Raw genomic sequence first — 24137 nt, forward strand, 5'->3', positions numbered from 1 at the left:
GTGCTACTCACACTTTGCCCCAGCTTCGCCCTCCCACCCCTTGCCCTCACGTCCATTTTCTATGTCTGCCTCTCTATTCCTGCCCTGCAACTAGGTTCATCAGCACCACTTTTTTTTTTTTTTAGATTCCGTATATATGCATTAACATACGGTATTTGTTTTTCTCTTTCTGACTTACTTCACTCTGTATGACAGACTCTAGGTCCATCCAGTAATGTATTTTTAACAACTGTTTCATGCTCAAGTAATATTAGTTTTCAGGAGATTTCACATATTTTGAATGACTGTTATCATTGCTTAAAATTTATTTGCTTTATTATCTTACATCCTGGCTGGAAACTTTTAGAAATGAGTGATAAATAAATTCTAGATTCTGAACATAAATTTTCTCCATGTAATATTTTCATTGGTACTCTTTTTTGTTTGTTTGTTAGTTTATAATCATAAACCTAAGTCTGGAAGCCAGCTAGACCTGCAGGGATATAGGAAAAGGGGGACCTTGAAGAATTGCAGCAAGAGCCTGAAGATTACAGGATGCTGCCTGCTGGTGGGGGAGGGGTGCGGGTGCTCTCCTGAGCTACAGGAGGAATGACCTGGTGGTTTAGTTAAAACACAAGTCAAATTTATTAGGGTCGTCCACAGTGGACAATTGTGAGCTGCTTGCTGGTCCTGCCATTCCTTGACCCAAAGTGCTCCACGGCTTCCACTATATACCCTCTTTCGTGTTACCTGCGTGTGCCACCCAACCATTCTGTCTTGACGGTGCAAGTGCAAAACTGGGAACTGTTTGTGTTGGCCTGGTATTTGCCATGGACAAGATGCCAGGACTCTGATTCAGGAAGAAGTTCGCATCATCAAATTTCTCCCCCTACATGGACTTGCCACTAGTGCCATGATCACATACAAACCCCAGAAGAATTCTGTGAAAACACCAACCCTTACAGCAAAACCCTTTCTCCCCAGAGCTCAGAATGCAAGTATTCTGCTGTCTTTGGAACTTTGTCTGCAAATAGGTTGAAGGAAACGTGGCCTAAGGTCTCACCCTTGACTGTGATGTCAAAGAACAGGGTGGGTTGACCTTGGCTGGGTGTTGACGTTGGTGGCATCTGCAGAGCCTCATTATACTGTTTTTGAAGATTTAAGTGCTTCTAGAATTCCTAGAACAGCGTTGTATGCTCTCTATAAGAAGTTTTAATTCACTCATGAGTGTTGTTCACTGGATAGGTTTAGGGCTGATAAATTGCTATGTCAGCTATCCCTTGATGCTGGGATACCACAGGCTGTGTAAAACCTGAGCTCAGGGACTCTGGGGTTCTCCAGAGGTATAGGCAGCTCCCTGAGAGCTGGGTCACTAGGAGTTTTTCACAGGAGTCTCTCTGGCTATGTGAGGGGGCCTTTCATTAGTGGTTGGCAACAGTCACAGTTCATCTAGGAATGAGCAGATAGCAGTGGTGTTTTAGCATATGCATGTCCATGTGAGCAGAACATTAACATCTTTCTTAATTTTCAAACATAATTTTAAAGTGGAGACTTTCAGAGCACACCATCGTCAACAACTGGTCTCACATGCCTAAAAGCATGATCGCAGTGTTGCTTTAATGAGCTTTATGTAACAAAGCTCAAAAACCTCAGAATATTAATCTTTTACAAAATGTTATTTAGAAAGGAAGAACATTTTATGTCTCCAAAAGACAATGAAACAGAAGACAAATGACCTGAGCTGGAAAGGCAGCTAACATTTATCTGTATTTGGGTCTTTTACATTAGCTCATGTGCCACTATTTGTTACACAGACATCATTAGCACCATATTTTACAGATGAGTAAACTGAGGCTCCGAGAAGTTGGATGACCAGATCATGAATTGGAATACAGTCTTTCTGGCTCTAATGTCCATGGTCTCACCTATCATGAGTCCCAGTTCTGCTAAAACACATCATTTGATTGTTCTGAGCCATAGTTCTGCTCTAGTTAATTATCACAGCATAACAAACCAGCAGAATACTTAATGGTTTAAAACAACAACAATTTAGATTCTCTCATACTCTAGCAGGCTCGATCAGCTTTTTTCATGGTGGTGTCAAGGAAGCATTCCAAGAAGATGGAAATGAAAGTTGCAAGGTGCCTTGAGATCTGGGCTCTGAAAGTCCCACAGTGCTGCTTCACCACATTCTATTAGTCAAAGCAAGTCACAAGGCCAGCCCAGACTCAATGGGTGGGAAAAACAATTTGTCTCCTGATGGGAATGGCTGCAAACATTTTATGACCGTGTTTAATTGGTCGCTATTCCTTTCTGTTTTTAATTTTTAGCATGTTATATTATGTTGCATTATTACCAAAGCACTAAAGAATGTTAGAAAATGACATTTTATTTATTTTTTGCGGTACGCGGGCCTCTCTGTTGTGGTCTCTCCCGTTGCGGAGCACAGGCTCTGGATGCGCAGGCTCAGCGGCCGTGGCTCACGGGCTCAGCCGCTCCGCAGCATGTGGGATCTTCCCGGACCGGGGCACGAACCCATGTCCCCTGCATCGGCAGGCGGACTCTCAACCACTGCACCACCAGGGAAGCCCAACATTTTAGATTCTTGAATATGTCTCCTAATTTTGTCCTACTTTACCATTGTGAAGGAGCATGAAGATACCTTGAAAACCTATAAATAGAGCCCTCTGTAATCTAAGGTGTTACAGAAGATGCTAGATTTGCAGTTGAAAGGAAGTTTTAATAGTTTAAAAAGAGATGAAAAAGAAATGTGAAACATAATCTTTAGTTCATAGGGCATAGGAATTTTCACCTAGACTTACAGAGGCATTAATAGTTTTGTAAAATGCTATGAAATGTGATTTTTTTGATTGTTGTTGTTTGTGTAGAATCAAGCAATAAGTAAAAGCTGTGTGAAGTCAAAGTCTTGCCATCCTTCAGATACTTAATACTATTAGATCCAGTGCTCTCATACCAAGAAGTCTGTGGAATCATATTATGGACATGGAATGGTCCTGGCTAATGCAGAAATACCTGCTAACTCTAAAGCCTTTCCCCCAATATAAGATTTCTCAGTGACATTCTCTCTTTCTAAGAATTATTCTAACCTTGAACATGACTTTCATAAAAATACCAAATAATTGATAAACTACCATTTTACATAATAAATCATTACTCAACTCCTTCTCCTTCCAAAATCTAATTTCTTTTGGCATCTCAAAATATTATTGAGGTGTGCTAAAAGGAGTTCTAAAATGGAAAACCTAAATGGTGCTACAAAAAGAGATATCCTCCTGAGATTTCTTTTCTAAGAGGAGGCTGCCTGAGATTTGGGAACTTTATTTAGGAATAAGTTCTTGAAAATTAACCCTGAGTGATCTGTTCTTAAATGGCGCCGGTAACTGACATTGTAAGGATTTAAAGTTTCCTTTTTTGGATTTTGGTTGTTTTTTGGGTTGTTTTTATATAAGTTTGTCTGCTCAAATTGCATCCTGTACAATAAAATCTGGGGATTAGAAAATACATGGCCTAAGCTACAGGCATATTCTGTTTTGCTTACGTAATGTTTAAAAATTGACTTAGTTGTCAATATTTTGATAGAAGATTTTACATAAAAGTCTGAAATTCCAGCTTCTCTATAAAAATCAGAATATCTGATATATCTGGTATAGCACAGGGAGCTCAGCTCGTGCTCTGTGGTGACCTAGATGGTTGGGATGGAGGGGGTGGGAGGGAGGTCCAAGAGGGAGGGGATACATGTCTACATGTAGCTGATTCACTTTGTTGTACAGCAGAAACTAACACAACATTGTGAAGCAATTTATACTCCAATAAAAAAAAGAATATCTGATAATATTGGGCCAGCATTCCCACTTGAACATAATGGTTTGAAGCTGAATGGAAGTTGCCCTCTTTAGATGGGGCATATGCGATCTGGTCACCATCATTTCCACTTCCTATGCTTACATAACCTGCTTGCCTGTGTAGGCATTTGAGTTTGAGACAGTGAAGGAATTATGGCTGAAAGGATCCAAACACCCCTGTGATGTCTGATAGTCAAAGACTTTGGGGGCTACAACGGGGTGTCAATGGTATACAAGTAACAGAGTATGGAGACCATCAGGTGTACGGGTGCAAAGAGAAAAAAAGAACCTCCGTCAATCTGCCTCCTGAACTACAGTGGTATGGATTCTGCGTGTCTCTGAACTATATCATAAAACCTGATTTTGGCAGTAATACTTCAGCACAGATTGCACCTGCTGTTTTAAAAAATACTTCTTATCAGTCATCTTTAGCATCGTATTGAAATACAAACCAACACAGCATGAAATTTTGACTTCTCTCTTATAAAGCTACAAAGGATAAAAATATATATATATAGTTCCAAGTTACCTTGAATTCTGAATTCAGGAATCTAGGCAAACAAAGTAGTAGTCAGATCTTTTGATCATATTTTGGATTGGGACAGCCTTTATAGGATGTGTTCCTTGATCTCTCTCTCTATTTTTAAATGTTTTGTGTTCTGCCATGTTTGTCATTATTAAATTTTTCCCAGAGTATAGTTATGAATTTCATGCAAATTGGCAATTTTAAGGGTGATTAAAAAGAAAAAATTACCAAACGTCTATAGTTCTCCTTTCTGAATCAAAGAATGGATCAGCATGAATAATTTTGAAAATTATACAAATTAGTTTTTAATAACAGTAGCTAACATTATTGTTAGCTTATTACATGCCAGTATTTTAAGTTCCATGTTAATTAATTCATTTGTTTCTATTAGGTAGCCCTACTTAAAAAAAATTAATTAGTTTTTGGCTACATTGGGTCTTCGTTGCTGCGTGCAGGCTTTCTTTAGTTGTGTTGAGTGGGGGCTACTCCTCGTTGCAGTGCACAGGCTTCTCATTGTGGTGGCTTCTCTTGTTGTGCAGCATGGGTTCTAGGCGCATGGGCTTCAGTAGTTGTGGCACACAGGCTCAGTAGTTGTGGCTTGCGGTCTCTAGAGCACAGGCTCAGTAGTTATGGCGCACGGGCCTAGTTCCTCTGTGGCATGTGGAATCTTCCCAGACCAGGGCTCAAACCCGTGTCCCCTGCACTGGCAGGTGGATTCTTAACCACTGTGCCACCAGGGAAGTCCATCCCTACTTTATAGATAAGAAAATTGAGGCATAGAGAGGGAATAAAATTTGTCTAAATTCACAGAGCACAGAGATCTGTTTCCTGGCAGTCTGATTTCCAAGTCTGCTCTTAATCACTCTTCTCTACCTCCTCTCTGCTGGTCTCTCTCAGACACCCATTCCAGCCTCCACTGAATTTCACAAAGGCCTGTTTTCAGACATTGTAATAATGTGCAGGAGTCTAAAGTGTACTGGGCTTCTGGAACGTATTGTATGAAACTTAAGGAATTTTCATCATAGGTACTATAATGACAGATAAAAACAAGATTCATTAATATGAAGACTGGTAGAATCTTATAAAATAAAATCATGTTTTTCCACTCTAAACATTATTTTTCTCCTCTAAGATGGTTTGAATAGAGTCAGTGTACATTCTCAAAGTTACTTTTAAAATTTAGTAATGTACAAAGATGAAAATTAAAGTTAGAATATTTGGATTTATTTAGAATGGCATCTGACTATAGGATTAAAATCCATGTGGTCAAAGTCTATGCTATACACAACAGCAAAGTTATATATAGCACTTATCACAGTGCAAAACTGCCCTTACTCTTGACGGTGGGGACTGGGGTTTAATAACTATTAAGCTTAATAAATATATGGAAGAATTAGTGAGAAGTAACTTGATATAGAGGCAGAAACAATGGTATAAATCCTTGCTAATCAAAGTGTATCCATAGACCAGAAGCATGGGCATCCCCTTGTAAGAAATGCATAATCTCAGATGCCAGCCCAGACCTAGGGAATCAGAACCTATATTTACATCAACAGGTGATTCATGTACACACTAAAGTTCGAGAATCACTGGGCTAGAGATATTGGATTCTGCCAGTAATTAGTTGTGCAACCTTGAATAAGTCACTTACTATACCTCTATTTTAGTTTCCTCCTTCCTTGCCACTTGCTACATTGATTCTGGACCAGTTAATTCTGTATCTTCATTTAGTTGCTTGGAAAATAGAGGTAATAACTATACTTACCTCATTCTATTGTAAGGATTAAATGAAGTAATGCTTAAAAGGTGTATGGACCATCCTTCACATAGTATGCAGTTAATAAATGCCTGCATTGGTTATTTTAGTTATTGTTTATCTGATGTACTGTATTACCTTACTGATCACATGGCAAGTGAGATAATACATTTATTTCAGAATCCCCTATACTTATAAATAGATATGCATTTTTTTGCACATTTTCAATTTTATGAGGCAGTACAAAATTGTTTTCCAAAGTTGTACCAATATAAATATGCTTTTAAATTGAAGTTAAAAGGAGGAAGATTTTCTAGTTAGAGCCCAGTAGAGGAAACACTGGAGTAGGGATTAGACAGACTATACTCTAGTCCCATTCTCTTGACCTTGGACCTGTCATTTGACATCTTTGGATTTCATGGATATTATATGACAACATAAAATGCTGTAAAATGCTTATAGTACTATTTTATAGATTTTATAGAATTGGCAAATATTATGCATTTGTTATCTTAATGATGAGAATTTGTGTTTGGATGACTACTCTTTTGTGGCACTATACTGGGTACTTTTAGAAGCTCAGAAAATCACTCAAATTATTAAATTACTGTTTCAGCCACACATATATACCCTAATTGCCTAGATCTAATCCCAAATCCATTATTTCTATAGGAAATAATTTGTTATTTGAAAATGTAATACCTTATTTATCAAAGCTTCGAATAAAAGTCTGCTGTCCTCTCCTCTTTCTGTCACCTTATTGTCTAGGCAGTATGTGAGCACACTGGCTGAATCATTGCAGGCACACAGTAAATCTTCGTTGAGTGAAAGACAGTGAATTCACCCTAATTGTCTGCTCTCCACTGGAAAACTCTCTGAAATTTGTTGCTTCTCTTTTCTGGGTATAAAGTTTATAGCAAAATATCAACTCTACGATAACCAAAAACTTAAGTGTTTGGAGTTGACTAATTCTTCTTTGCCTGAAAAACCTGTCCCAGATTCATAATCAACTTAGCCAGGGTTTATGTTAGACCAGAGTATATTATGAAAATTTTATAAATGAGTAGAACTTCTTGGACCTTTCTTCATTTGCTACCTTTATTTCTCTTTCTCAATTAGTCATGGTAAATTTTCCTGGTGAACATGTGGCCAGCACATTTAATAAATATTTAAATTGAATTGAATGTTAAAGTGAATGCAAATTAAATTGGGTCATTTTTTCTGCTTATTTTAATACATCTGTAAGTCATATCCCATTGAGGTACTCTGTGATTGAAAAAAAAAGAGTTCCGCAGCAAGCAAAGCCACCGCAATGAGAAGCCTACGTACCACAACAAAGAGTAGCCGCAGTTCACCGCAACTAGAGAAAGCCCTCATGCATTAATGAAGACCCAACGTAGCAATAAATAAATAAATAAATAACTTAAAAAAATTTTTTAAAAGAGTGGTTTCTTAAAAACCATAGGAATGCTATTTTGCTTAGTCATCAGATTTACAAATAAATACTTTTCTTATCAACATATCTCTGAGAAAAAGGCTTTGTGTCATTAGAAAAGAGACAATCTCAAGGGAACCATGTTTATATAAAGTTTAAAAATTTGGACATATATCTGAAGAAAGATCTTTGGTTATGGATTCAAAATGATGACTTCAGCGCTGAGAGGGCCAGAAAAAATTTACTGATCTGGAGAGGAGTGTATAGCTCGTGTGTGTGTGTGTAGCTCTTGTGTGTGAATGTGTGTGTATATGTGTGTGTATGTATGTGTGTATGTGTATATGTGTGTGTATTTCTGTATACATGTGTTTATATATAGCTCTTGTGTGTGTGTGTCTTCTTCTAGCAGCTTTTAAAGATATAATTGACATAAATATTTAGTGTGCATATTTAGTGTAGTGTACAATATGATAAGTTTTGACATACATATAAACCGAAAAGCCATCACCACAATCAAGATAATCAACATATTTAGTTATCTTTGGATTGATGGAGGTGTTTAACTGAAATGTCAAAACCAAATCCCATCTCTTCTCCAGAAAAAATTTTTACTATTATATTGAATTTTAAAATTAGATTTGGGGACCTTTATTTGTGTTTGGTCACAAGCACTGTTTTTGTAAATACGGTTTAGATGTAAGTATATGTTTAATTTAGTGTGGCTGCAATTCATGCTGTAGCGTGACTGGCCTCAAGTGGTATCTAGGCAGAACAGCATCACTGCTAGATTCAAAGCAACAGGTGAATTTAAAGAGCAATGACACATCAGCTAAGATCATGCACCATGTGCTAATCCACAGGGCTCGTGAAATGGAACATCAGGTCTTCCATAACGGGAGGTGGGATCTGTCTCCCTCTAGTCTTGGGATTCCCCCAATATGGAAAAAGTGTTCTGATACTGGGCGATACTTTAACGCAGTTGTTGCTCAGGACTTTTTCACAGAGGAAGGTTTATACTGATTTTCTTTTTCTCAGAGAAGAGACTTACTTCTCTCTGGCTAACTTCTCTCTGCTATGCTGACACTTCTTCAAGATATATCTTTATTGTATTACCTGTTTTTTCTTTTGTGCCTTTTTTTTCTGGCAGCTTTTAATTTTGGTTAGATGCTCTAAGAACTCTGAAATTGTACATATATAGGTGAAAATGAAGGATCCACAAAACAATGGCCCTGTTAATTTGAAGCCATTTTATTGATGAGTTTGGGTAACTGGGAGGTTTGCCTGAAGATAGGGAGTGTTCAGACCTTGAACTATGTTTTGGCATGTCCTTTCTCCTTATTATTTCTCTCTATTATTCTGTTGTCCCAGCAGTAGACAAGAAGAACCATAAATAAAATGATGATGGGGACCAGGGAAAGAGTCTAGATTAGAATAGATGAAGCAAATATTGTATTTTTCTGATTATAAGTATGTTAATAATTCATCTATAGAAAGTCAAATTCTTCAAATACTAAAAGGAGAACCTCACATACCAATTAGATTGGTTAGAACCAATTGTGAGAAAATCTGGACCACTACTAAGTTTTTTCTAAGCTTTTTCTGCTCACCTCCTTCAGGCCACCACCACTGCATACTTTTTTTTCCTTCTGCTTTCCAGGAACTATGGAATCTTTATCCCTTGCTTTAGTTTCTCATCTAAATACATTTATATTGTTTTAGTTTCTCATCTAAATACATTTATATTGTACATGTCACTGTCTGCGCATGCTCATATTTATATTCTTCTATAGTTTTCGTGTATGTGGCGTTTTGTATTCGTTAACTGTAATTCAGGCACTGGCAGATGGAAACCACATCTGGATGTCCAAATTTTCTTAGACCTCACCAGCCATGGATACAAATAACGTTAGTTTAATAGTCACATATCTTATTTTATGACCCATATCCCCATCTCGGTCTCCTGAGAAGCCTACTCTTCTTGCCCTCATTCACCACTCTTGTATTTTGGGAGGTGGGGTCTCTAGGTGGGATCTAGCACGTGCTCATGATCAAGTCTGGTGAGCCATCTCATCGGCTGCCATAAGGCGTTTGAGCACATCACTGCTTTTCTTCCACTGCCCACTGCTCTGTCTCCAGGTTCCACTGACACAGCACCAGTGCCCTTGAGGTACCAAGGGACTGATTGGAACTCATTCCCCACTGTGCTACACTGAAGGGCGGCCAAAGTAGTGTAGCTTGTGCCCCAGTGTCTTACGGAGTTCATTATTCCAATTCTTTCTATAAAGTTCGAATATGAGAGGACTCAGGAGCTGATGAGGAGTTAAATATCTGTGACAGCTGCCAGCTCTCCCTGTTTTATGAAGACGACCTTGTTATTACATAAATCTTCTGCGACTCACTTCTTTTTCCATTTGGATGAGTTTTTTTTTTTTTTTTTCTTTTTTTTTTCGGTACACGGGCCTCTCACTGTTGTGGCCTCTCCCGTTGCGGAGCACAGGCTCCGGACGCGCAGGCTCAGCGGCCATGGCTCACCTGCCCAGCCGATCCGCGGCATGTGGGATCTTCCCGGACTGGGGCACGAACCCGTGTCCCCTGCATCGGCAGGCGGACTCTCAACCACTGGGCCGCCAGGGAAGCCCTGTTTTGTTTTTTTTTTTAAATTGCAGTATAGTTGATTTACAATGTTGTGTTAGTTTCAGGTGTACAGCAAAGTGACTCAGTTTTATATATCTATTCAGTTTTATATATGTATATATATTTTCTTTTCCAGATTCTTTTCCATTACAGGTTATTATAAGATTGAATATAACTCCCTGTGCTATATACAGTAGGTCCTTGTATATCTATTTTGTATATAGTAGTGTGTATCTGCTAATCCCAAGCTCCTAATTTATCCCTTAACCCCCACCCCCCACTTTGGTAGCCATAAGTTTGTTTTATGTGTCTGTGAGTCTGTTTCTGTTGTACAAATAAGTTCATTTGTAACATGTTTTTAGATTCCACATATAAGTGGATTCATAATATTTGTCTTTCTCTCTCTGACTTACTTCACTTAGTATGATAATCTCTAGGTCCACCTATATTGCTGCAAATGGCAATATTTCATTCTTTTTTATGAGTGAGTAATATTCCTGTGTGTGTGTGTATGTATGTACACACACACATATATACACACACACATATACACACACACATATATATTGTATATATGTAGTATATATACATTCCATTATGTGTGTGTTTTTATATATATATATATACCACATCTTCTTTATCTATTCATCTGTTGATGGACACTTAGTTGCTTCCATGTCTTGGATATTATAAATAGTCCTGCTATGAACATTGGGATACATGTACATTTTCAAATTAGAGTTTTCATTTTTCTGGACATATGCCCAAGTGTGGGATTGCTGGATCATATGGTAACTCTACTTTTAGTTTTTAAGGAATCTCCATACTATTTTCCATAGTGGCTATAGTAATTTACATTCCCACCGACAGTGTAAGTGGGTTCCCTTTTCTCCACACACTCTCCAGCATTTATTATTTGTACACTTTTTGATGATGGTCATTCTGACTGGTGTGAGGTGATATCTCATTGTGGTTTTGATTTGCATTTCTCTAATAATTAGCGATGTTGAGCATCTTTTCATGTGCCTCTTGGCCATCTGTATGTCTTCTTTGGAGAAATGTCTATTTAGATCTTCCCCCCAATTTTTTAATTGGGTTGTTTGTTTTCTTGATATTGAGCTGTATAGACTGTTTGTATATTTTGGAAATTAATCCTTTGTCAGTCGCAACATTTGCAAATATTTCCTCCCAGTTCATAGGTTGTCTTGAACAATGTATGTTTGTTCAAGACAACAAACATGTTTGTTTATGGTTTTCTTTGCTGTGCAAAAGCTTTTAAGTTCGATTAGGTCCCATTTGTTTATTTTTGCTTTTATTTGTTTTGCCTTGGGAGACTGATCTAAGAAAGTATTCCTACAACTTATGTCAGAGAATGTTTTGCTTATGTTTTCTTCTAGGAGTTTTATGGTGTCATGTCTTATATTTACATCGTTAAGCCATTTTGAGTTTATTTTGTGTATGGTGTGAGAGTGTCCTAATTTCATTCTTTAACATGTGGCCATTCAGCTTTCTCAACATCACTTGAAAAAAAGATTGGATGAGTTTTTTGTTTGTTTGTTTGTTTACCAAAAGGCTCACTACTCTCTTCATCATTAGAATTAATTAGTTAATTCACTGATTCATCTATCACTAGAACCAGTGAAAACCCATAGTAACAGTGGCTTAAGTGAGAGAGAAGTTCATTTCTCTCTCACATAAAATAATTTGGGACTGGTAAGGTACTCCACTGGGTCAGGAATCCAGGGTCGTTTTTCTCTTTCGGCTCTGTCATCCTCACCATGAGGCTTCCACCTCACAGCCTGAACTAATGACTCACGCTCTAATCATCATGTCTAACAGAAAGGGGAAAGGTAGAGAAGGGTATTCATTCCTTGTCATTGAGGACACTTTCAAAAGTTGCAAGTGGCCGTTTTTTAAAAAACAACCTATTGGTTATCACATAGTTACATTACTATACTTGGCTTCAGGTGAGACTGAAAAATATAGCCTTTATTATGGCAGAAGAGAGAAGAGCTGTTGAGGAATAACAAGTGGACTTTGCCACAGTGGTCATGTAAATAGTTTTCTGGACCACCCACCGGTTGACCTTGGGCCAAACCAGTATTAACTGGCTCCAATGCCATCATGGGCTGTTTGATTTGGCCCTCTCTATGGCAAAATATTACCACTCCTTTAATTTCCCTTCTAGCTAAGATTGTTATTTATAGAATTGTCCAGTGCCACCTTTCCTTTTTATCTTATTGGACTTGCTCAAAGTAAGTCACTCATTCTCTCTCTGCTGTGCTAGAATTCTCTGTATGATGTGATCTTTGCACCAGATTGTACCAGATGGCACGCTTTGATGACAAGTATTCAGTCCCCTAAAGTCTGGCCACAGAAAGGTATATTTCTGGTGGGGCCATCTGCTAGAGTTAATAGCACTCATGCAGATTGTTTATGGTGGACTTCTAGACACTCAGCATGTAATTCTTTTTTTCTAAATGAGTCCTAGCTTATGTTTTTTTTTCTGGTAGATCTGGCTTCTTCAAGCTGTGATGGTAAGAATAATAGATTCCAGGATGCAGTTGTGCCCAATTTATGCAGCTTGGGACTATTTTCCTATCAAAGTTTACTCTTTTTCCTAATCCAAAGGGAAAATAAATCAGGATCAATTAATGTTAGGTCATTTTTAGAGCTATCTGCTTTTGATACATATTTATTTCAGGAAGCACTGTATATAGTTGAAAAACTTTCTAATTTTTGCCTAAGGCTGATCCTCTTTGAAAGGATATTAATTTTCAGATACAGTCAAGAGAAATTGTGGACTTAGATTCAGGAACGTCATATGCTGCAGATATTTGAGGACTGCTAATTATCTTACCTTTTAGAAAGCTAGCTTTGAAATTTGGGTTAACTGTTGGCTCAGAGAAAAAATCAAAATACCTATAGACGTTTTTCTTTTGCACATACACATAAACACATATATACATGTATGATTTGAATAGAGTGATAAATAAGGCCTAACATCTTAGTTCTAGCCATGTTTCACTTTCTTTTCTCTGTTTGCTTATATGTGTAATATGTGTTGAATCTATTTTGAAAAATTAAAAAATAAAGATGAGCAAAGCAAAGCAAAACAGCAGGAGCAGTGCTTAGAAGGAAATTTACGGCATTGAATGCAGTTTTACAAAAGAAGATCCAAAGTCCAATAATCTAAGCTTCCACCCTAGGAAGCTATAGAAGGAAGAGCAACATAAACCTCAAGCAAGCAGAAGAAAAGAAATAATAAAAATTAGAGCAGAAGTCAATGAAATTGAAAATAAGAAAACAATGTAAAAAATCAACAAACCCGAAAGCTGGTTTTTTGAGAAGATAAATAAAGTTGATAAAATTCCAGCCAGGCTAACCAAGAAAAAAAAGAGAGAAGACACAAATTATTAATGTCAGAAATGAAAGAGGGACTATCACTGCTGATCCCAGGTACATTAAAAAGACAATAAAGAAATATTTTGGGGACTTCCCTTGTGGTCCAGTGGTTAAGAATCCACCTTCCAATGCAGAGGACGTGGGTTTGATCCCTGGTGGGGGAACTAAGACCCCACATGCCGCGGGGCAACTAAGCCCACGTGCCACAACTAGAGAGAAGCCCGCGCGCTGCAACAAAAGGATCCTGCATGCCGCAACGAAGATCCTGCTTGCTGCAACGAAGACCCGATGCAGCCAAATAAATAAATAAATATTTTTTAAAAAAGAAATATTTTGAACAACTTAGAGGAAATAGACCAATTCCTTGAAAAACATAATCTACCAAAACTCATACAAAGGGAAATAGACTAAGGCTTATCTGAATAAGCCTGTATCTATTAAAGAAATTAAATCAATGATTAATAACTTTTCAATAAAGAAAGCATCAGGCCCAGATGATTTCACTGATGAAGTCTACCAGACATTTAAGGAAGAAATAAGATCAGTTCTCTATAATCTCTTCCAGAAAATAGAACCATTCTATGGGCCAGCATTACTCTAATACCAAAACCAGAAAGGACATGATGAAGACACATTTAAGTGAAAAATTTACAATATGGATACAAGATAGGTTGAATGTGGACAATTCCCAGGTTTTTGGCTGGCCGCTATTCACGGAAGTTGCTGCTGCTGGGGAACACGTGTAGTGTGAGAAGAGAGAAGACCTCAGGACAGTTCGGAACATCTGAGTTCAGATAATGGAAAATGAGTTCACCCCACAGAATACTGAAGCCTAGCTAAAATGATGGGAGGAAGAACAGAAGATTCTAGAGCCAGAACTGAGGAAAGAGAGTTTTCCAAAAGAGGAAGGAATATTCAGTTATATGAAATACTGTTAGAAGTTCAAATAATATGAGGACTGACAACCCTCCATAAGATTTGGCAGCATGGAGGTCACTGGTAACTTAGTAAGGTATTTCCAGGTGTCTTGAAAGCACATAACTAGACTGAGCTGGATTTCTAGAACATCCTCTTCTTTATCCTTCTCATCATGTATTGTCCCCAAGGAATGACTTCATTTTCTTTTCTGCTCCAAGTTATTTTCCCCTATCTGTCTAATTTTTCTCCTCTCTTTGAGCCAGAAGAAAGGTATGACACATGGAGAGGGGAGACAGGGAGAATGAAACAGGCCAAAAGAAAAAGTTAATACAACGTATATCAATATATAATTATTTTGTACCATCCTTCATAGAATTACTTTTCCTCTTTGTTAGATTTACTTAATTTACTTACCTTCCTCTACTTAGGAAAATTAATAATAAAGTATTATCTGTTTCATCAAACCCATGTGACTACGTCCTTGTTTTGTCTACTCCTGATGTAATTAAATCACAAATAGAACTTTCTTTGCTGTAATCCATCGCATACAATGAAATTGGCTTAATCTGGAACACAAATACTGTGACACGGCTTATGTCAAGATGATTTGAACTTTTTCACCTTTTTTCACTTCTTTAATTTTCTTTTTTTGCGGTACACGGGCCTCTCACTGCTGTGGCCTCTCCCGTTGCGGAGCACAGGCTCCGGACGTGCAGGCTCAGCGGCCATGGCTCACGGGCCCAGCTGCTCCGCGGCATGTGGGATCTTCCCGGACCGGGGCACGAACCCGTGTCCCCTGCATCGGCAGGCGGACTCTCAGCCACTTTGCCACCAGGGAAGCCCAGTGCTTAGTACTTTTGAAGCACATAGGATCTCTGGAAATGCATTACTGAATATGATTTGTGTCTTGAATGATTCATCATCATTTAGGAATATAAGTTTTATTGCCAGTGTTTTAAAAGTCAGCTGTATAAAGTTGATAGAGTATACATGTTAGATATATCCATTTGTAAATTTTTATGATATTGCATAAATATCTCATGGAACGTTTACTTAAATATAAAATAAGAGGAAGATGTTTAAGCCTAGTTTTGTAATGAAAGACAAATATTTGGATTTTAGGAAGTTAAAAAGTATTAGTTGTCATTTGTGTCCCTGTCCTCCTACATGCCTCTTATTCTTTCCCTTAGAAGACAGACAAAATGCTGACTTGGGCAGTACTTTTTAAAATATCAAGGGTCTCAGAAACCTGGGGTTTGATGAGTATTTGCTAACGTTAGAAACAGATTGAAGGGTAAACCTCATTTGTCCGCATTTTCATTCCCCAGCCTGTTTCTTTTTTCAGTAGTGAAAGCTAAGAATGTAATCCCTGCTTGATGTTCCTGTTCCCTGGGTGAAATGCTACAGTCCTTTTCCCCAAAAGTTAGTGATCTGTGATTTTGATGGAGACATTGTGGGAATTCTGGGTTGGCAAACGTGAAGAAAAAGAAAAGCAGATTTTGCCTTTTAAAAAAACTTTGAAAACCTTATTAACACAAAGAGCTTTATAAATCTAGACAGTTTTTTTTGAAGAAGAGAAAAGAATTGTGAAAAACATGTGTAATTGAGAAAAAAACTGAAGGAGAAGGCAGGATCCTTAAAAAAAGCAAGTGAAGTGAGTCTTATGATTTAAAATAAGTGAAATAAAATATAATGGGTGAAGGTGAAGAACATAAGTTTGGTAATAAGCGTAGTACCTTGGAACCCCTCCAGCAGTGTCTAGGTTAAGCACAATGAACCGCAGAAACAGGAAATAGCTAGACTCAGTACACTCAGTGGTCAGGGTGATACTCGAAAATGGCTCCAGGAAATAGGTGATAATCCAAGCAGATTGAGAGGATCTAATATGCATAACAGCGGTGTCCCAGCAGACAGGTAAGGCATGGAGTTGGGAATCCAGGAAGGGAGTCATTCTGGGTATTCGGTAGAATGATGGGCAGTTGGTAACAGGCAACTCTTGTCAGTAGGTAGCACTTTTGAAGTCATAGACATTTTACCAACTCAGGTTGGGATTAATTTTGACATCAAAGCATAAGCCCAGTTATCTAAACTGAGATGTAAAAGTGAGTTGGTCCTGCATTTTGGAGAATTGGAAATGAATTCCTTAAACCCTTCTTGCCTTGGAACAAGATTAGCAGAATTTGAAAGTGAACATCAGGTGGCCTCTGCTGTGGGGATGGGAAAATTGAAGACTGTGAACCAGGCAAAACCTTATCAATTGGTTTAGGAAGAAGTAGTGACAGAGGCTGGGCATATGAAGAGAGGGTTAAAAGTAAGAAACGGTTTTAAGTCCTACAACAGGAAGATGGGATTTTGAAAAGACTGGATATGTGAAATGAAATTAACCAGAAATTGATCCAAGACCTAAACAGACTATTTCAAGACTCATTCATTTTAAGGCTTACTACAGAGACTTAAAAATATACATGAACTAATTTTCCATTTGGGTTTGATGTAAGCATGAAAGTTAAATTGTGAAACAATTTTTGTAAAAATAGTATTGTTCTAGGACGTGATTTGCTTCAGAAATTGCACATCCAAATTGAGATGAATATTCTAGACTGATTCTGCCATGATGTTTAGAAATGTTCTTACTCTAAACAAAAACCTGACTATATTGTATTAATCAAATGTGTGTAAGATTAGATCTGACAGTGCATATTAGTGTACAGTTTGAGACTGCATCAACAAATACTTTTTTAAATTGGTTATAAATAATATTGATCTAACTTAGAATGAGGTTAAGAGAAATCCTGGGTTGGGATTTGACAACTGACAACCTACAAATATATTTCTTGTCTGCAAAGTTTACTTGCTTTTTTCCATTTCTATTTTTATTTTTAAGAAACCTGCACAGTATTTTAATTTATAACCTGCATTAGATTCTTCTAGTTTAATGTTACATTATATGGCTTGGCAGAGCGGATATTTCCTATCTCTCTTCTGCAATAACAGAAAAGTATCCACTAAACAAAAAAATGCATATAGCAAGCATTAAAGTTGTCCTATAAACCTTACGAAAACATTTAGTTCCTCAAATAATATTTTAGAGCAACTGGATTTAATATCTTTCATCCAGCAGAGGGCTAGCAAACTCTATCAATTTTAATTTACACACATGACTACAAATTTATATAGTTTATTTCAGTTTTCTAGTCGTTTGTTTAAGCACCAGACCCTTTTCTTAAAATGGGAGTTTTCCAACACGTAAGGGAGATGCACATGGAGCTGCTTTAGTTTCAGAAGGACCCCCGAGCTGCCTCTGCAGAAACCCCAGTGAGGTGTGGAAGATAATTGAAACCCTCTGCTCTGATTTATCCAGAAATACTCTTCCAAATTCAAAGTCAGCTCTTCTTGAGTATACTCATAAATATTTTTCCCTCTGTAAAAATCCTAATGCTGACACTGCAGGGAAAAAATATAGGCAAATTATGAAAGTGCCTCATACAGGGTTTTGTCTTCAATTGTAGTTCCTACTGTGTGGTTATGTGTCTTGTTTAGTTTTGTTTTTTTCCGGGAAAGATGGCATTTTTATCTCCAATCTTGTGAGTGAAAAAGGCATTTATTTTGACAAATTTTCTTCACAATATTTCATAGATGTGCCAAACTGATGGACTGTTTGACTGTACTTCTAAAACTATTCCTGTAACGGGACCAGTTTTGCCCTTTACTAAAATTGAATTTTAGGGATTAATTATGAGAGTGAAAAAGCATTCCATCTCTTGCCTATTTGTTACTTTGCCTTGGTAATAAATCTATTTGCAAAAGAAACCATTACAGAGCCTTCCATTTGGAACTATGCCTACCTCCTAGCCAAATGGTAATTGTTCTTTGCTTTGTTTTTCCAATCAAAATGAAGCTTTTGTAGGATGTCCCTTTATTCTGATTGAGGCCTGGTCTAAATCTTTGGTACTGAATTTATTTAAGTATTATAACTGTAAAGAGCTGTGCTTTCATAGGGGCTAATAAATACTTTCCAAGGCACATATGTTGTCTCAGTCTGTTCAAGCTACTATAACAAAATACTACAGACTGGGTAGCTTATAAACAACAGAAATTTATCTTTTCTAGTTCTGGAGTCTGAAAGTCCAAGATCAGGTGCCAACATGGTCAGGTGAGATGAGGGACCTCTTCCAGGTGCAGGCTTCTCCTTGTATCCTCACCTGGTGGAAAGGAGGCATGGAGCTCTCTGGGGTATCTTTTATAAGGGAACTAATCTCATTCATGACCTAATTACCTCCCAAAGGCTCACCTACTAATACCATTGCATTTGGCATTAGGATTTCAAGGTGTGAATTTTGGGGGTGGGTCACAAACATACTGACCATAGCACATGTTCATTGACTTTAAGATTTATTCTGTTACAAGGTTCGTGTTGGATTTCATTATTACCATATAGTTTTAAGAAGTGTGAACATATTATTGGTGTTGATTAACCAAAGTGATCAGCATTGTCTTTCTACACACACTAGTTTGAGGGGTGAGCCTATCTCATTTCCTATTTATTCCCTGTTTTTCTGTTTTACAAGTCTACTTTCCTTCCCTTTCATGCTTTTATATTCATGGTTTTTTTCTCAAAACAATAATCATAGTAGCTACTACTTATTGAGCACCTACTAGATGTTTTACATATGCGAGTTCTCTTGGTTCTATTTGATAGACATTATCCCCACTTATATAAAAGAAGATTGAAGTCTTTGTAGGCTAGATAATATACCCAAAGTTATAAAACCCAAGTTGGAATTCAAAACCCAAACTCAAGACCCTTTACCACACAAAAGAAGCTCTATTTTATAACATTAGCAAAGCTATTATTTTATCCCTTAGTAAAAAAAAAAGGTGGTTAAAGTGGAGAACCAAAAACAATGATACATACATACTTTAAACGTTTTTTGGTTTTTTTTAAAATTTGAAACGTATACATTGGAATTCTTTTACCAATGGTTTGATGTAGGATCATAATCTTTCATTTAAGAATGTTTTGTTTACGAATTTTCCACTGTTTGGGGCTTCACCTTATCTTTTTTGAATAAACAATACCTACTTAAAGGTATTGTCTCATCTATATTTTCCAGTTTGGCATCTTTTAATTAGAGTCAGAACTTAAAGACACTTGCAAAACCATCTGATTGTAGAACTTCTAGGTTTCCAAAGCCGCCTCCCCAATCTTTTACAATTATTTCAGCCATACCTATAATTCAACAGCAATATTTGTTAGGGATTCATCTTTATCAAGTCCTTACAAAGCATTTATATTAATTTTCAAAAAGCCCACAACTCTTTTTTACCCATATTTCATAAGTTTCATTTAAATCATATAATTGCAATAACAGTTACAACTGGGATAAAAAGGTTAGTAATAAACATACCTGGCTCTTGGTAAGAGTACGACTTTACTGGTGGGAGAAGAATGTACACATATTAAAGAAAAGCTATTAAGCTACAAGCTTTTAATACGGTGGCCATCAGTCAGTATGCAGAGGGAATGGAGACATTCTGTTAAGTAAAGGTTTGTTAAGAGAACTTCTACTCCATGTTTAAAAAAAAAAAGAAAAGAAATAAGTATAGTGTTCTAAAGTCCTAGAGTACATATTGTTTCTACAATTCATTTGCTGCTTATATTGCCCATTTATATAACATTTATTATTATTTGTTCTTATGCAAAGTAGTATAGTTTGGTGGAAAGGTACAGAAAAAAATGAAATAAAACTAGTTTGAAGAGTTCAGATTATTTAACTTCCCAACTAAGTGATCTTACTTTGGGGGACCAGAACTGATTTTTTTTTTTTTTTTCTTTTAATTCACCTCTTTTGTGTCAGGGCCTTGTTCATAGTTCCATCACTTCAAGTCTTTATAAGTCTGTTTCTCTGCTCTGTGGCTTCTGCTGTATGCTTGGTTGTCTTTGATTACATGCTGGTCATTGTTCTTGCAGAGTTATTTATATAGATAATTTGAGGTCAAGGATGAAGGTAACTTCTGCAGAGAAGATATATATTTACTTCTGCCAGGGTCTGTGGTCACAAATGCTTTGGAAATCACCCTAAACCAAGTTCAAGGCTTGAGTTTTGTTGAAACTCCAGGCAATAAAACCTCTGCTGGAGGGCAGGTTATTTATTATTCTACCCCTAGCTTAAGAGTATAGCTTTTTGAGGTCTCAGATGATTGTGGGGAGCCCCCCGTTAGACTCTGCACCTTGTGTAGACATTGGTCTTTGACTTCTGCCCTCTTGCTCATGAAGTTTTCAAAATGAAAGTTCAAATTTTCTAGGAAATACACTCAAGAAACAAAAGGAATTTCTCTGCTTGTTTATCTCCCAGTGGTTCCATTTTCCTTCAGTTTTGCCTAGGAATTCCTTATTATCATGTCAGCTATTTGTTGCTTTTAACAGGAAATTATTTATATTTTATCCAGCATGCCTAGTGTGTTTCATTGGGAGGGTGGGTCTGAATGACCTGGCTCCTATTAGCTGGAAACACATACTGTACAGCGCTTAGTATTTCCATGATTGATTTGATTTAGAAGTGATACAAACACCATGTCACATAAAAGGTGTTACTATGCCTTACCTCTGAAAATGTGGTTTCCAAAGAAAGTTTGATTTAATTTTAGACTTTGGCTTCCATATTCGTGGACTATGACTTTGCATGAGTAAAAGTATAAAATGAAAAGTGTTGGTCATGCCTAAAGCAAGAAACACTGACTGCCTAGCAACAGATTTTATTTATAGGTTAATTAAACAAAGGTTGCAATAAAAAGAATATCTTACGGTGAAGCAGTTCAGGGACACTCAGTGGGGCAGGGAGGAGACAGTTAAATACATGTAGTAGCGTCCAGAAATAATCCAGACCTTTATAAAAATTACTAACTACCCATGGATACATCAGTAGCACTTTAGAGCACTTCAGTTTTCTGGTACCAGCAATGCAGCCCTAAGGGGATTGTTTTTTGAATGTTTGTGTTATCGAAACAAGATATTTTATGTCTTTTATATTTATTGCAGTATCTACTACACAGAAACTCTGCTGAGCGTAGCGTTGGTTGTTGAAATTGCTGAAAGTGTTTATGTGTGTGGTTTAATGATAAGGGCATAGGGTTGGAAAATCAGAGATCTGAAGTGTCTATCACTGATTTGATGTTTGATCTTCAGCAAATTTGATGATACTCTAAGATTACATTTTGCCATCTTTCTACAGTTAATTTTGAAAAACAATGAGATCTTTTTGCTAATAATTTACTGGCCAGGGAATACTGAGTTAGAGGGCTATAATTCATGGTCCATAAAAAGTATAGAATAATAGCCCAGTCACTTAAAGCCACATTTACTGGCTTTTAAGCCTTACTGATTTATATGCAAATATAAATTATTTCATGAAAATTTAAAACACCCATGGCTTAAATTTGGAGTCACATAAAGAATAACAATTAAAAAGAGTTTTATCACAACCAAGAAAATAATCTTTTTTTGTGTCTAACTAAAATATGTTCTATCAAACTATCCCAATAACACTTCTATAATTGACATTATGCGAATATAAACCTTCAAGTATTGATCAAACTTCTCTCTCTCTTACCAATAAGTTGTTTCCTTTGTGATGCTAGAGCTACTAACAGATAATAATTCCTGAGTAAAAAAAAAAATTCTAAAATAAAAATGTAAATTTTTTCGTGGATTATAGGCACACAGAACATCTTCAGGGGTCTTTAGGACTAACAGGCTTGAGATTGCATTTTTACATTTTAACCACAATTCAGTGCTCTTTATTTGACCAAAATAAAAGGGCTAAAAAATACACTTACAGGTTTTATAAAAAGCTGTTACGAACCCCAAAGGGAAGTTTTATGTTTTTTAAAACACAACAGTAAATTTTCAGTAGGAGTTAAGAATTTAACCCCAATATTTCAATCTCTAATAGACTATGGGGCTTTCTTGTCCAGGATCAGTATGTTTTTCCGAATAAAAGTTTAATTATGAGACGAGAGTGGCCTTGAGGAGACATTTGAAGATATCTAGAAATAGTTGGAAACTTGAAACCAGGCACGTGAAGCTTGTGAAGCAGCTTTCTAGTCAAGATCTGAATATTCGTAGTTCCAGTCACTGCAGGTTTTACGAAGTGACTGAGGTGTTGCCGGAAGTCTGAAAATATATAACCGCTGGATTTTCAACTCCACGAGGGCAGGGACTTTGTCATTTTTACTACTAGATCCGCAGTGCTCCTTGACTGGCCTTCAGTAACTGATACGATAAAAAGATGGCACCAGAGACAGAAGCTGTGCAGTAACAAGATGAGGACAGGGAGAAAGGTTTTATTTTAAAAATATTTTAGGGGCTTCCCTGGTGGCGCAGTGGTTGAGAGTCCGCCTGCCGATGCAGGGGATGCGGGTTTGTGCCCCGGTCCGGGAAAATACCACGTGCCGCGGAGCGGCGGGGCCCGTGAGCCATGGCCGCTGAGCCTGAGCGTCCGGAGCCTGTGCTCCGCAACGGGAGAGGCCACAGCAGTGAGAGGCCCGCGTACCGCAAAAAAAAAAAAAAAAAAATTTAAAGCACGTTTTAAGATTAATTCCTAGGCTTTCAATCCAAGATACCATTGAGTAAATTAAAAGGAAGGAAGATTTTAGCATTGTGGGGCTTTTGTGATTCCTGAATGAACTTGTTTCTTTTTTTCCTGTCCAACTGAGCACAGAGAAAATAAATTTGGAAGCCTCAGTGAAGGGATTTTCTGTCAGAAGAGTTTTTCACAATGAGCAAATCCAACCCATGTCCACAGACTCCAGTTTAGGCAAGCGAGGCTAAGGCGCCGGCATCTTTGTCCATCTAAATTCGCACTCTGGGAATGAATGATTGGTGATGGGGGTTGGGAGGACGCAGGGAGAGAGAGGCTGTGTCTCTCTTTTTCTTCTGAACTGGGCTTTTTCAATTTTCTTTTCTCTATGCCTTTCTCTTACCTCTGCCCGTTGCAGATGTAACTGCTGCCAGTAATCCCCCGACCATCCTCACCGTCCTTACAGGGCTGAGGCCTGCGGTCCCAAAATGCTATCTATATTTATGACCTACAGTTTGTGTGGCTTGATCTTCTTTATGTGTAAAGGCATCTCCAGAGGGAAGCTTTTCACTCCTTGTCGGCTTACCATTGTTACCAGCTGAAGGTTTCTGGGAAACCTCAGAAGTGCTATGAGCTTCTTTCGGAGGCTGGAAGGTGGGGAACTTGAGACTGCTTTGCTTCTCCATCCTGAGCTATGGAAACCCTCTGTTTCCATTCCTCAGGCAGAAGTAGAAGGAAGATACCTTTTGGGTATTCTAATTTTAATGAAGTCATCTCCTTACAGAAACTGTTATCAACAGAAAGTAGGATCTATTATATTACTAGCAAGCTCTGCTTTATTCTTGTTATCAAATTGAGTTTTAGATTTGGCTTCAGGTAAAACAAATTGGGCGGTGATATATCAATGTAGTCACTCGTTAGGTTTGCTTTACCTTACCCTGACCATTCATTAGTCTCAGAACACGCACACATTTTTAAATATGGATAAACACCCTTGAACTTGAGTAGAATGAACTCTTGGTTCATAGTTCAAGTGAGCAGA

General features: G+C 37.5%; 1 pseudogene; it reads right to left on the minus strand.

Annotated features, from left to right (window-relative positions):
• Positions 1 to 626: 626 nt before the first annotated feature.
• On the minus strand, positions 627 to 23781 carry LOC114902450 (annotated as a pseudogene).
• Between the last annotated feature and the right edge of the window lie 356 nt (positions 23782 to 24137).

This window comes from Monodon monoceros, unplaced genomic scaffold, assembly GCF_005190385.1.
Source record: "Monodon monoceros isolate NGI ecotype Baffin Bay Population unplaced genomic scaffold, NGI_Narwhal_1 Super_Scaffold_20, whole genome shotgun sequence".
Lineage (NCBI taxonomy): Eukaryota > Metazoa > Chordata > Mammalia > Artiodactyla > Monodontidae > Monodon > Monodon monoceros.